General features: G+C 40.7%; 1 protein-coding gene across 3 annotated transcripts in view; it reads right to left on the bottom strand.

Annotated features, from left to right (window-relative positions):
- The window catches only part of LOC113011018 (epidermal retinol dehydrogenase 2), a 31,945-nt gene extending 30,320 nt beyond the window's left edge, over positions 1–1,625 (bottom strand). For 2 of the 3 annotated variants that reach the window (XM_026150387.1, XM_026150389.1), the window contains exon 1: positions 1,431–1,625. The gene's annotated coding sequence lies outside the window, so the exon portion shown is untranslated. The other variant, XM_026150388.1, reaches the window with a different exon arrangement.
- Between the last annotated feature and the right edge of the window lie 10,892 nt (positions 1,626–12,517).

The raw sequence follows: 12,517 nt of genomic DNA on the forward strand, positions 1-12,517 counted from the left end.
GTATCGGACATAAAAAAAAGTGGTATCGTGCCATCTCTAATTTAAACATTTTCTAAAGTAATGCAATAGTTACCTTTCCTGGTAATTAGTTACGTTTACAATATTGTAACTCCATTACTACTTAAAAAAAGTAACTGCGCATGCGTGTTTTACCCATATTCTATCGCAATATTTCATTTTCCTATCGCTGCCCAACATTACACCGGTATTATCGTGACCGTGATTATCGGTATAGCCCAGCCCTAATTGTAATGCGTTTCCTATCTTAGTTTCCTACAGTCAAATGTATGGCTATCTGTTTAAAATCTAGAGGCTGGCTGCAAATGGGCCATGCAACATGATAAAGAGCCAAACACACCTGCAACAAGAAGGGCTGAAGAATCAATGAGCTGCAATGGCCCAGTCAAAGTCCAGACCTCGACTGAAATGTTGTAGTGGACCAGAGCAAGAGCTGTACATGAACAACTGGCTGCAAAGCTCAACGTAAAGCAACGCTGTTTAAAAACTGACAATGATGCCAGACTGACAGCCATTCATTACTTCAATGTGTTGCTGCTAAGGACAGCTAACAGCTGTCGAATCAACCACCGTGTTAAATAATGACATTGTATAATACAACATGTGCTGCTCATCAGAGGTTGCATTACTTTACTTTCAGAAGCTGGCAGGGACCCGATTTTATTTCTATAATGAGTAAGTGAGAAAAACCTGAGAACTCAATGTGTGTACTTTTCTATGTGTGTGTACTTTTTTTTTAAATATATGCCACAAGACTGAAATCACCCTTCGCAAAAACCTCCTTATACGTGAGACAGAATTTGCAGACAGCACCAAACCGCAAGGCAACAACCACTTCCTCTTTGAACGGTCAAAACCTCAAAACTCTGAAAACTGTTGTCCCGATTGGACAAAGGTTAGAAAGTAGGTTTCGTGTCAAAGGTAATCAGGACACCTTTTGCTTTTTAAAACGACTGCAGGCTTTTCTGGGACAATTAAAACTCGAGTTGTTGATTGTCAAACATCCGGGTAAGTAATTTTCTGGTGATGAAGTTTTGTATGATTCACTAAAAGTAACCAGTTCTAGGAATTTAGACAAAAACGTACTCAAAAATCAAAACTTGTATCTTGTTGTGAAGCATCACTGGCAGTTTAACACCAGCTTGAACACGCTGCCGTGTTACAGCCGTTTGCAAAAGGCAAGCATATCATGAAACACTTTGATGCTTTCAGCTGAAATTAACTTTCATTAACTCACCAAAAACCCAGAGTCCCGTTCAGGCGGTTTGACAGTGAACCCGTTCCCTCGCCTTGTTGGCACACACCGCATCAGTTTGAGTCAACCTTTGCTCTCCACATAGGCTAACGTTATCAAACTGATAACGGAAACTAATAAAGAGTATCTGTAGAGTTCGCAGAGAAAGGAAACGTACCGTGCTCTTTATTTGGTGGGACAACACCGCGTCTCCAACACAAGCCGTTCAATATTGTGTCACAGCAGTTTGTGTAGCCTGCGGGCGAAGAAGCACGATGTCACATCAAACAGAACCAACACGGATATGCGGGGTGTGTCTGTGCCTGTTTTCTGCCCAGATGCATCATGGGACTTGGAGTACGTGTGCTTACTGTTACGCATACAGCGTGTAATTAGCCACATGCTACATGTTTAAAGCGCTTCCATGCCTTTAAGCATGTAGACACTGTCAAACCTAACCTTTTCAAACTAGGCATAAAAATGAGAAAGTAGTGTGACTTAAATGACTTTAATCAAACCATGCTGTGGTACTACAGGGCTGAAGGTTTCAGAAGCTGCGTATCTGCTGGGATTTAAGCATAAAACCAGGTTACATAGAGTGATCTGTTACAGAGAAAATATCAATTGTTCTATTTAAAAATGGTTCAAGAGGTGACTGTTGAGCTCAAAGGAAGGCAACAGCCTAATTCTAATATTCAGTCGTTACACCTGAAGTATATAGAAGTGTGTGTGTGTGTGTGTGTGTGTTTACTTACTTTACCTGCTGTTAAACACTAAACAGCAGGTAAAGTAAGTATTGAACACATCACCAGTTATCATCAATGATCCAAGAAATGCTGTCACATAGTGCAAATCCATATCAGCTGGTTCAGTCCCAACTGATAAAGCCTGTAAAATGATGTCTCATTACCAAGGTGTCACACAAATATCTCATGGGTAAAACCAAAGAGCTTCTGCAACACACTTGTGGCCGTATTGTTGCAAAAAGTACCAATGGCACTGGTTATAGAAGAATTTCTAAACTAATAATTATTTTAATTATTTTATTATAATTATTATTTTACCATAAATCGGGTCACAGCCAGGTGTTCCCTGCAAGATTACAAGCAGAACAGTGAAAAGAAATATCAGAATAGTTGTACAAGAGCCAAGGACCACATGTGGAGAGCTACAGAAAGACCTGGGATCAGCAGGTACAGCTGTTTCAATGCAATCAACCGCCATAGCTTCTTGTATGCACGCCTACTATGCAAGAAAATAACCATGTGGAAGCATGCTCAAAGTTTGCAGAACAACGTTTTGACAACCCTGGAAAATAAAGGAGAATATATTCTGGTCGGATGAATTCCTTTTCAATCTCAACAAAGTTGAACTTTTTGGAAGCTGTGATACACTTTTGAAGGTCAAAAGCATATCACTGTTAAACACCAACAGCGGCATTTGGAGGTGGTGAACATCATGATGCGGTGCTGTTTTTCAGCGTACAGTATTGGTACGCCTCACATAACTGAAGGCAGGATAAATGGAAACATTTACAGGGACATTCTTGATGAAAATATGCTCCCATCTACCAGGATGATGAAGATGACACGAGTGTGGATTGTTCAGCAAGACAGTGATCCCAAATACACAGCCAGGTGTTGGTGGAATTGAACTCAGGACCTTCTTGCTCTAAGGCAATAGTGTGCCACCATGCTGCCCACCTTCAATATGTATATTTAACAAATATTTAGGACAGCTTTCTTCCATTTGCACAATATCTCTAAATTTAAATTCATCCCTCTGATGATCTCTCCTCCTCACTCAGCATCACTCTGATTAGGTGGATGTTGAAAAACTAGTTCATGCATTTATTACTTCCAGGCTGGACGACTGTAATTCATTATTATCAGGAAGTCCTAAAAACTCCCTGAAAAGCCTTCAGCTGATCCAAAATGCTGCAGCAAGAGTCCTGACAGGGACTAGAAAGAGAGAGCAGATTTCTCCTGTTTTGGCTTCCTGTTAAATCCAGGATTCAAAATCCTGCTCCTCACATACAAGGTCTTAAATAATCAGGCCCCATCATGGGGGCTTTCCATGATGCACTGAGTGTTTTCCACTCACTATTTGTTTTGCACAACTCTCTCCACTTCAGTATTGGTTATTATTAATCTCTTGCTCTCTTCCACAACGTGTCTTTATCCCTTTTTTTCCCTGAGCCTGGCTGTGCTGGAAGCTTCTTTCTGTTAACATAGTGTTTTTACTTCCCCTTGTCATCAAAGTGCTTCAAAGGGGGGTTGTATTGTTTGCTGATTGTTGTCATGTCATGAATATATTGATTGTTGGGGTATTCTCTGTTTGCTTTGTGTTATTCTAGGATCTTTACCTTACAATATAAAGCCCTTGAGGCAACGGTTGTTGTGATTTGGTGCTAACTGAATAAAATTAAAAAGAAACTAAATATTTTTTGGATGTTTGTTTTTCTGCTAAAAACTATTTTTTATCTTTATTATTATGGTAGCTGCTCTGTTGGAAGTGTGTCAGCAGTAATATCCCCAGCGCATAGCCTCAGCCACTAAAAACACGCTGACGGGATGATGTCGTTTTTGCAGTCAGTATCTATGGGAACCGACACAAATCCAAAGTTCAGTTATCCAAATGTTGTATATCCTTCTCCCAGCAGGAGAGAAAAACTCATCATGAAGCTGAGGATATTTTGTTTGTTTGTTTTTGTTTGTTTAGGAAAGTTAGAAAAACAAAGTGTGAAAAAAAGAACAATTGCATAACTGTGGGGATTGAAGAAAAGGGGATTTGGACCCTCGGACAAGGAGTGATCCCAGAAGAGCCCATGTGGGAACTGGATAGGTCAATACATTTTAGGGGATGTAAATAGTTTTAAATTAATTTGTCATACAGGGAGTGCAGAATTATTAGGCAAATGAGTATTTTGTCCACATCATCCTCTTCATGCATGTTGTCTTACTCCAAGCTGTATAAGCTCGAAAGCCTACTACCAATTAAGCATATTAGGTGATGTGCATCTCTGTAATGAGAAGGGGTGTGGTCTAATGACATCAACACCCTATATCAGGTGTGCATAATTATTAGGCAACGTCCTTTCCTTTGGCAAAATGGGTCAAAAGAAGGACTTGACAGGCTCAGAAAAGTCAAAAATAGTGAGATATCTTGCAGAGGGATGCAGCAGTCTCAAAATTGCAAAGCTTCTGAAGCGTGATCATCGAACAATCAAGCGTTTCATCCAAAATAGTCAACAGGGTCGCAAGAAGCGTGTGGAAAAACCAAGGCGCAAAATAACTGCCCATGAACTGAGAAAAGTCAAGCGTGCAGCTGCCAAGATGCCACTTGCCACCAGTTTGGCCATATTTCAGAGCTGCAACATCACTGGAGTGCCCAAAAGCACAAGGTGTGCAATACTCAGAGACATGGCCAAGGTAAGAAAGGCTGAAAGACGACCACCACTGAACAAGACACACAAGCTGAAACGTCAAGACTGGGCCAAGAAATATCTCAAGACTGGTTTTTCTAAGGTTTTATGGACTGATGAAATGAGAATGAGTCTTGATGGGCCAGATGGATGGGCCCGTGGCTGGATTGGTAAAGGGCAGAGAGCTCCAGTCCCACTCAGACGCCAGCAAGGTGGAGGTGGAGTACTGGTTTGGGCTGGTATCATCAAAGATGAGCTTGTGGGGCCTTTTCGGGTTGAGGATGGAGTCAAGCTCAACTCCCAGTCCTACTGCCAGTTTCTGGAAGACACCTTCTTCAAGCAGTGGTACAGGAAGAAGTCTGCATCCTTCAAGAAAAACATGATTTTCATGCAGGACAATGCTCCATCACACGCGTCCAAGTACTCCACAGCGTGGCTGGCAAGAAAGGGTATAAAAGAAGAAAACTAATGACATGGCCTCCTTGTTCACCTGATCTGAATCCCATTGAGAACCTGTGGTCCATCATCAAATGTGAGATTTACAAGGAGGGAAAACAGTACACCTCTCTGAACAGTGTCTGGGAGGCTGTGGTTGCTGCTGCACGCAATGTTGATGGTGAACAGATCAAAACACTGACAGAATCCATGGATGGCAGGCTTTTGAGTGTCCTTGCAAAGAAAGGTGGCTATATTGGTCGCTGATTTGTTTTTGTTTTGTTTTTGAATGTCAGAAATGTTTATTTGTGAATGTGGAGATGTTATATTGGTTTCACTGGTAAAAATAAATAATTGAAATGGGTATATATTTGTTTTTTGTTAAGTTGCCTAATAATTATGCACAGTAATAGTCACCTGCACATACAGATATCCCCCTAAAATAGCTAAAACTAAAAACAAACTAAAAACTACTTCCAGAAACATTCAGCTTTGATATTAATGAGTTTTTTGGGTTCATTGAGAACATGGTTGTTGTTCAATAATAACATTATTCCTCAAAAATACAACTTGCCTAATAATTCTGCACTCCCTGTATGTCACATGTCAGAGTCCTCTCAATATTACACATAAAATTAAAGCAAATACCAAGTTCACACAGAAGAATTAGTGACCAGCAGCAGCTCTCATTCGAACGCAGCAGATTTGGAAAGACCCAGAAAGTCAAACAATACATGGAGCCCAGTTTACAAAAAGAGGGGAAAAGTCAAGAAGATGCATCACCCGACCTCATTCTAGTTAGAAGAAAACGAGGAACCGTCAGGAATGCACGGGAACGTTGTCCCTGTGACAGACTGGCTACTGTTTAGATGGAGGTTGTTTCAAAAGGACCATGTTGGAGATCTGAGCAAGCAGAACTCTATAGAAATTGGAATTAAGCCAGGATAAGATTTCCTTCTAGGAGGAAGATTAAAGATCCTTGGTCAACAGGTGGATGAAGAATGAAAACACTCAGATCTATTCAGTCTTTCAGAGCCATCGAGTCAGATTGAGAAGGGGTGTGAGATTTGATTATTTTGGTTTTTTTAAAAACACTTCAGAAAAGAAGTAATCAAGGTTTTAAAAGACCAGACAAGCGAAAAGCGAATATCTCTGGATCAGATGGTTTAGACGCTTACATGTTTATGCATTAAGAAAGAAAAAGCTTGGAAGAGAGGCTCTGAAGAACTCTGTCATTGTTATGAAGGGGGAAATGAACCTTAGCATTAATGGTACTGAAGGAATTTACTGTCCTGCTATCTTCAAACAGGGGATATCCAGCCTCCACAGCTGATGTGAGTGAGGAACATCTGCTCTATGACGATGACGACGTCCCTGACATCTGTTTCCCATAAAAGGGAGTTCACAGTGATTACCTGAGTAGGAAACTGTAAAGAAACACTCAGAGAATATATCATTTAATAAAATGATTTATACTGTGTCTATTGTGACTGACAAACACGAGTATCAAAGAAAATAAAAAGGGAAACAACATATTTCTATATAACGGAGTCAAAAGAGATTGTGTTAAAATAGATATTCATGTGTGACTGAGCTCATGATGAATCCAGTCGAAGTATAAAAGCATAAATTGAATGAAACATGAAGGAAAATATACTTATATGTGATTTAATATTCATGTGTGATGGAATTAATTGTAAAACATAGAAAAGGAGAAATGTATTCAAGTGTTTTTAATGTTTAAACTATGTTTTAAATCATGTTGAAGTAAGGTCACATAGAGAGAAGATGATAGAATGTAACTGGACATCGAGTGATTGGATTATAACAAAAATGACTGAATCTCTTCAGCATCGATGTACAGCTAACAGATCATCTGCAGAGGCTTATTTGAAGAGTTTCAGTCAGGTTTCAGAGCTCATCACAGCACAGAAACAGCTTTAGTGAAGGTTACAAATGATCTTCTTATGGCCTCTGACAGTGGACTCATCTCTGTGCTTGTCCTGCTAGACCTCAGTGCAGCATTCGATACTGTCGACCATAATATCCTATTAGAGCGATTAGAACATGCTGTAGGTATTACAGGTACTGTGCTGCAGTGGTTTGTATCATATCTATCTAATAGACTCCAGTTTGTGCATGTAAATGGAGAGTCCTCTTCACACACTGAGGTTAATTATGGATTAATTAAGGTCTGGGAAGTGCTTCCGCTCCCTTAAGGCCAAAACAGAGAGATTGAGGAGGAGTTTCTTCCCCCAGGCTATTCGGGCCCTAAACCAGGTGTTATGCTTCCCTTAGATCAGCAGTCTCCAACCTTTTTTGCGCCACGGACCGGTTTATGCCCGACAATATTTTCATGGACCGGCCTTTAAGGTGTCGCGGATAAATACAACAAAAAGGGACCGCTGCCTTAGACAGTATCATCAGAAGACATAGCATACATTTTCACTGCTATGAGGTTATTGTACTCGGCCCTGAAAAGCCTAGAAATATGGTATCTAAGCAGATTCTTACCCTGGATGGCATTACCTTGGCCTCCAGTAACACTGTGAGGAACCTTGGAGTCATTTTTGACCAGGACATGTCCTTCAATGCACATATTAAAAAAATATGTAAGACTGCGTTCTTCCATTTGTGCAACATCTCTATAATTAGAAATATCTAATTTCTATTCGATTCAATTATGATTGACTCCAGGATGCCAGCAAAGTCTTTGCCAGCGGGCGATGGTGTGCCGGGGGAGTCTGCCAGGCGACAGCTTTTTGATGACGGCGACTCATTGACCGGGGAAGATGCGCTCTCGGCCTTCTTCATAACTATACCATCAAAGCACCGGTCGATGAAATCTTGGAGAGCGTCTAAACTCTCCCTCCAGGGTGTTGGAGATGATTAAACAGATGTGGTTAGTTATATGACAATTGATTAATATATTGATTAGTATATTTGGTAAACTTGAAGCGTGAAAGAACGTTTGTAAAATTCTAAGCTACCATTCACTTTCTTTCCGCCACATCTCCGGTGTCTGACGTCACCTACAACATGAGTCACTTACCTTTCCCGTCACTTAGCTCCCTTGCTGATCTGTTTATAAAAAACTAGTTCATGCATTAATTACTTCTAGGCTGAACTATTATAATTCATTATTATCAGGATGTCCTAAAAACTCCATGAAAAGCCTTCAGTTAATCCCCGGGTTGATGGCACTCAGGCAAAACCACCAAAGGAGTCCAAAGGGGCCGGGTACTCTGAACCATTGTTCACTGCATGGGCGCAGACGATGGCTAGGACCTGTTACCCGACCCACCGGTGCAGGAAACAGGCCCTCTTGTCCACTGGGAGGAACCCCAATGTACAGAAGGTGGGCGGAGTCAATGCTGATAAAGTTAAAGCCGTTTCTTTGGCTTGGTGGCCATTGTTTTAGTGGGTGTTTCTCAGAGCCAACAAGGACATGTGGAAAGTGAACCGTACTTTGAAATGCCCTGTTTGTGTGTCACCAAATACAATTTTAATATTTTTTCGTGATTGAATCTTCAGATATCTGTTCAGTTTGTCAAGATAGAGCCTTTTTGCAAAAGTGCTTCGATGATTTCGGAGATGTCTGTTCAGCCCAGTCTCACGGCAAAGCGTGTAATCGATCCGCTCGCCTTATAAACGCTCGAGCTTGGTGTTTCCGTCACGTAGTAACTGTTAGGTTTAACTGTGCCAGGCTTGTTAGACATGATGAAACACATACAGACTTCTGGATGTTCAACCAATATTTTTATTGTAAATATTAATCATGAGGGTAAATGGGTAGGCCCGCTGCTCCCTCAGAGCCCTGTACACCACGGAGCGAGGTCAGCATATCCAGGATATCTTTCTGTTATCTGGATTCACTGACCCTAACACTGGGACCAGGATAAACGGTCACACGAAGTTATCAGCTCTCTAAGTTCACCCAAGATTTCCCAGCGCGGTCACATGAAAGCGCTGGCAGCATCAAACTAATCTAACAGTCGTCTATGAATCTAATTCACAGGTCATATCCATGTTCTTTTATCATCCTTATTACTGCCAACTATTCCAGAGAGAGTCTGCAATATAAAGAACATAAAAATACAGCAGTCAAACACAACACTGCTGTGAAAGAGACGAACACTCCAGTTTGTCAGATCAGAGTGGAATGAATGTGGTTGGTTGAACAGATGTTTGTGATGTGTTATCTGCATTTCCATCAGCGTAAGAGACTCAGCAGCAGATAAGAATAAATGATAATAACATTTATACTTTTAATAAATCACCAAATTAATACACGCATGTTCCCATGACAATGCAATGCTGTGTTTGCGCAGTGATTTTAGCTCATTTAACACGCAGTCCTCCATCATTCCCCCGTTTTAAACACTTAAAACATGCAGCAAATAAAAGACTGAGTGAAAATGTGGCACTTCCTGCTGATTTGGAACAGAAACGTTCAAACCTGCTGCGACTGTTTGAGTTTGTATTCTCTCAGCTGCAGACTTGCTGCTGTTTAAAAGTTTGAGAGCAAAGATTAGTAAGTAAGTAAAATGTTATTTATATAGCATCTTTCTAGACACAATTACAAAGTGCTGCACATAGGACAACAAAAAAAGATATATAAAACATAAAACAGGCAAAAATGAACCCAAAGCAATTGTAAAAAGGTGCGTTTTGACTTGTTTTTTTTAAAAAGAGACAACTGAGTCCACAGATCTTAAGCTTTTTTGAGGGAGTTCCACAGTCTGGGGGCCACTGTGGCAAAAGCTCTGTCTCTCTTAGTTCTTATCTTAGTGTGTTGTGTAGCAAGTAGGCCCTGATCAGATGATCTCAGGGACCTGCTGGGACATGGGCCTGTAGAAGATCAGAGATGTAAGCTGGTGCTTGTCCATGCAAAGAAGTCAAAACCAGGATCTTAAAATGGACTCTGAATTCAATAGGAAGCCAGTGTAACTGAGATAGCAACGGCGTCACATGTGAAAGATTAGATATAATTAGATTAGATTAGATTAGACATAAAAACAAACGTCACACATGGGCTCAGTCTCTGTACACAATATGAGGTCAGCAATTACAGAGTGTGTGTCCTGTTTCAACATTAAATGTGTCGGATGGTTTGCAGCCATCTGGCAGTTTTTCATCAGCACCATGCTGGAAGCTGCACGCTGATGAACGACTGACTTTTACTTTCAAAGAGACATGAAGGGTACTTCCCAGAGTCTGACCTGCGTCGACCCACCTGCTTAGTGTCTGTGGTTACCATGGTTACTGCAGAAGCTGCTGTGAATTAAACAGCTGGCATTGAATTAACCTACCAGCGATGTGAGTGTTTATGTTTTTCAATACAAAAGAAATGAAATATTTAATGAATTAATTCACATTTTAATTAATTAATGAAACATTTAATTAATAATTTAATGGCGTATTGAATGAATTCATTTTGTTACTCCTGGCCCTCCATAAGGTAGCTGAACAAGGACTTCTTAGTTGAAGCTAAGATGACTAGATATAGTTTGAATTAATACAGCTATGTTGGTTGCACATAAGTCAGTTTTTTCATTTGAAGTAAAGTGTTTCTAACTTAACTGAATTTGGTGGAAACTGTTGACATAGGTTGAAATTGTTAAATGTTGTCATTGTGTTACTTAAATTTGTAAGTCTTGGTTCAAACTGTATGATCAAAGACATTCCTTTGTTTCTGACTCCCTCCCCAGCCAGTCTGTTGGTGGGGGAGGCTGCAGTGTTTTATTATAGGCACATCCTAGGTCAGACCTTCCCAAAGTGTGGGGCCTGCCATGGCAGGGGGGGTGCGGGATGAAAAGGGGGGAAAAAAACAAAACGCTTGGACACTGCTAGCACCGAGCACCCACAGAAATGCAAAGCAGGAGATGAAGCATCGCTGAATATGTTTCCAAACCAACTTCATTCTAAGACAAAGACTAGAAAACATGGTGAAGCAAATCTTCCCTCTGTCTCTCTTCCACAGCATGTCTTTAATCTTTCTTCACCCCAACCAATCACAGCAGATGGCCCCGCCCCTCCCTGAGCCTGGTTCTGTCGGAGGTTTCTTCCTGTTAAAAGGGAGTTTTTCCTTCCCACTGTCGCCAAAGTGCTTGCTCATAGGGGGTCATATGATTGTTGGGTTTTCTCTGTATCTATGAAGCGCCTTGAGGCGACTTTTGTTGTGATTTGGCGCTATATAAATAAAATTGAATTGAATTGAAACATCAACTGCTGATTGCCTATCACTTACACTCATTACATCCACAGAAAGCTGGAGTTGAAGTGTCAAGTGCATCAAGAGTTCCTCTTGAGGTTCTGAAAGATGACATTTCTCTGCCTATCAAACAGATGCATACTGACATGACAGAAGTAAACATGACTAAAAGTGCAGACTATAGAGGGATCAACTACAGAAATAGAATGATAGTTATCTGTGGTTTTACTGATGGGCTACCTGGATTTGGAGAGATAATAAGAATATGTGTTGTTCAGGGTACAATGAATTTCATTGTCAGCAAGTTTTCGTCTTGGTTTAGGGAGCACTACCGGGCCTTTGAACTGCAACCATGTACAAGTGACAAAATGTCCCTGATAACATATGATGAACTGGCAGAGAAGTACCCATCAAATGACTACTTCATTGGTCCCCTTCGAATGGTTACATTGAAAAGATATCCTTACATCAAAAGCACATAATGAATATGTGAGTAAACAGCTCTAATTAATAGCTTACTCAATATGCACTTTAATCTCACTGGCATAAGCACCTTCAGTAGCACCTGGCTTTATTGTGATGTTCAGCCACTAACTCCCTGTGACTTGTTGAATCTAACAGTCTGATAGGCCCATTCGCACATCTTCTAGACAAGAAAACCTTTAATCTGTGTTTTTGTTGAGATTAGTCAGAATTTTTCTCAGTTCTCTCTTAAGTACCGTTGTGAAACATTATGTTGACATCTCAATTTTAATGCTTTCAATTTTATACATAGTTACTGGATTTATGTTCATGTATATATATATTTTCTTATATATATATATATATATATATATATATATATATATATATATATATATATATATATATAAAAACACCCAGCACGCCCCTGCGGGCGGTTTATCCTTCAAGCTCGGGTCCTCTACCAGAGGCCTGGGAGCTTGAGGGTCCTGCGCAGTATCTTAGCTGTTCCCAGGACTGCACTCTTCTGGACAGAGATCTCCGATGTTATTCCCGGGATCTGCTGGAGCCACTCGCCTAGCTTGGGAGTCACCGCACCTAGTGCTCCGATTACCACGGGGACCACCGTTACCTTCACCCTCCACATCCTCTCGAGCTCTTCTCTGAGCCCTTGGTATTTCTCCAGCTTCTCGTGTTCCTTCTTTTCCTCTTTTCCTCGACATTTTGCTGC

This window comes from Astatotilapia calliptera, chromosome 18 (genome assembly GCF_900246225.1).
Source record: "Astatotilapia calliptera chromosome 18, fAstCal1.2, whole genome shotgun sequence".
NCBI classification, from domain to species: domain Eukaryota; kingdom Metazoa; phylum Chordata; class Actinopteri; order Cichliformes; family Cichlidae; genus Astatotilapia; species Astatotilapia calliptera.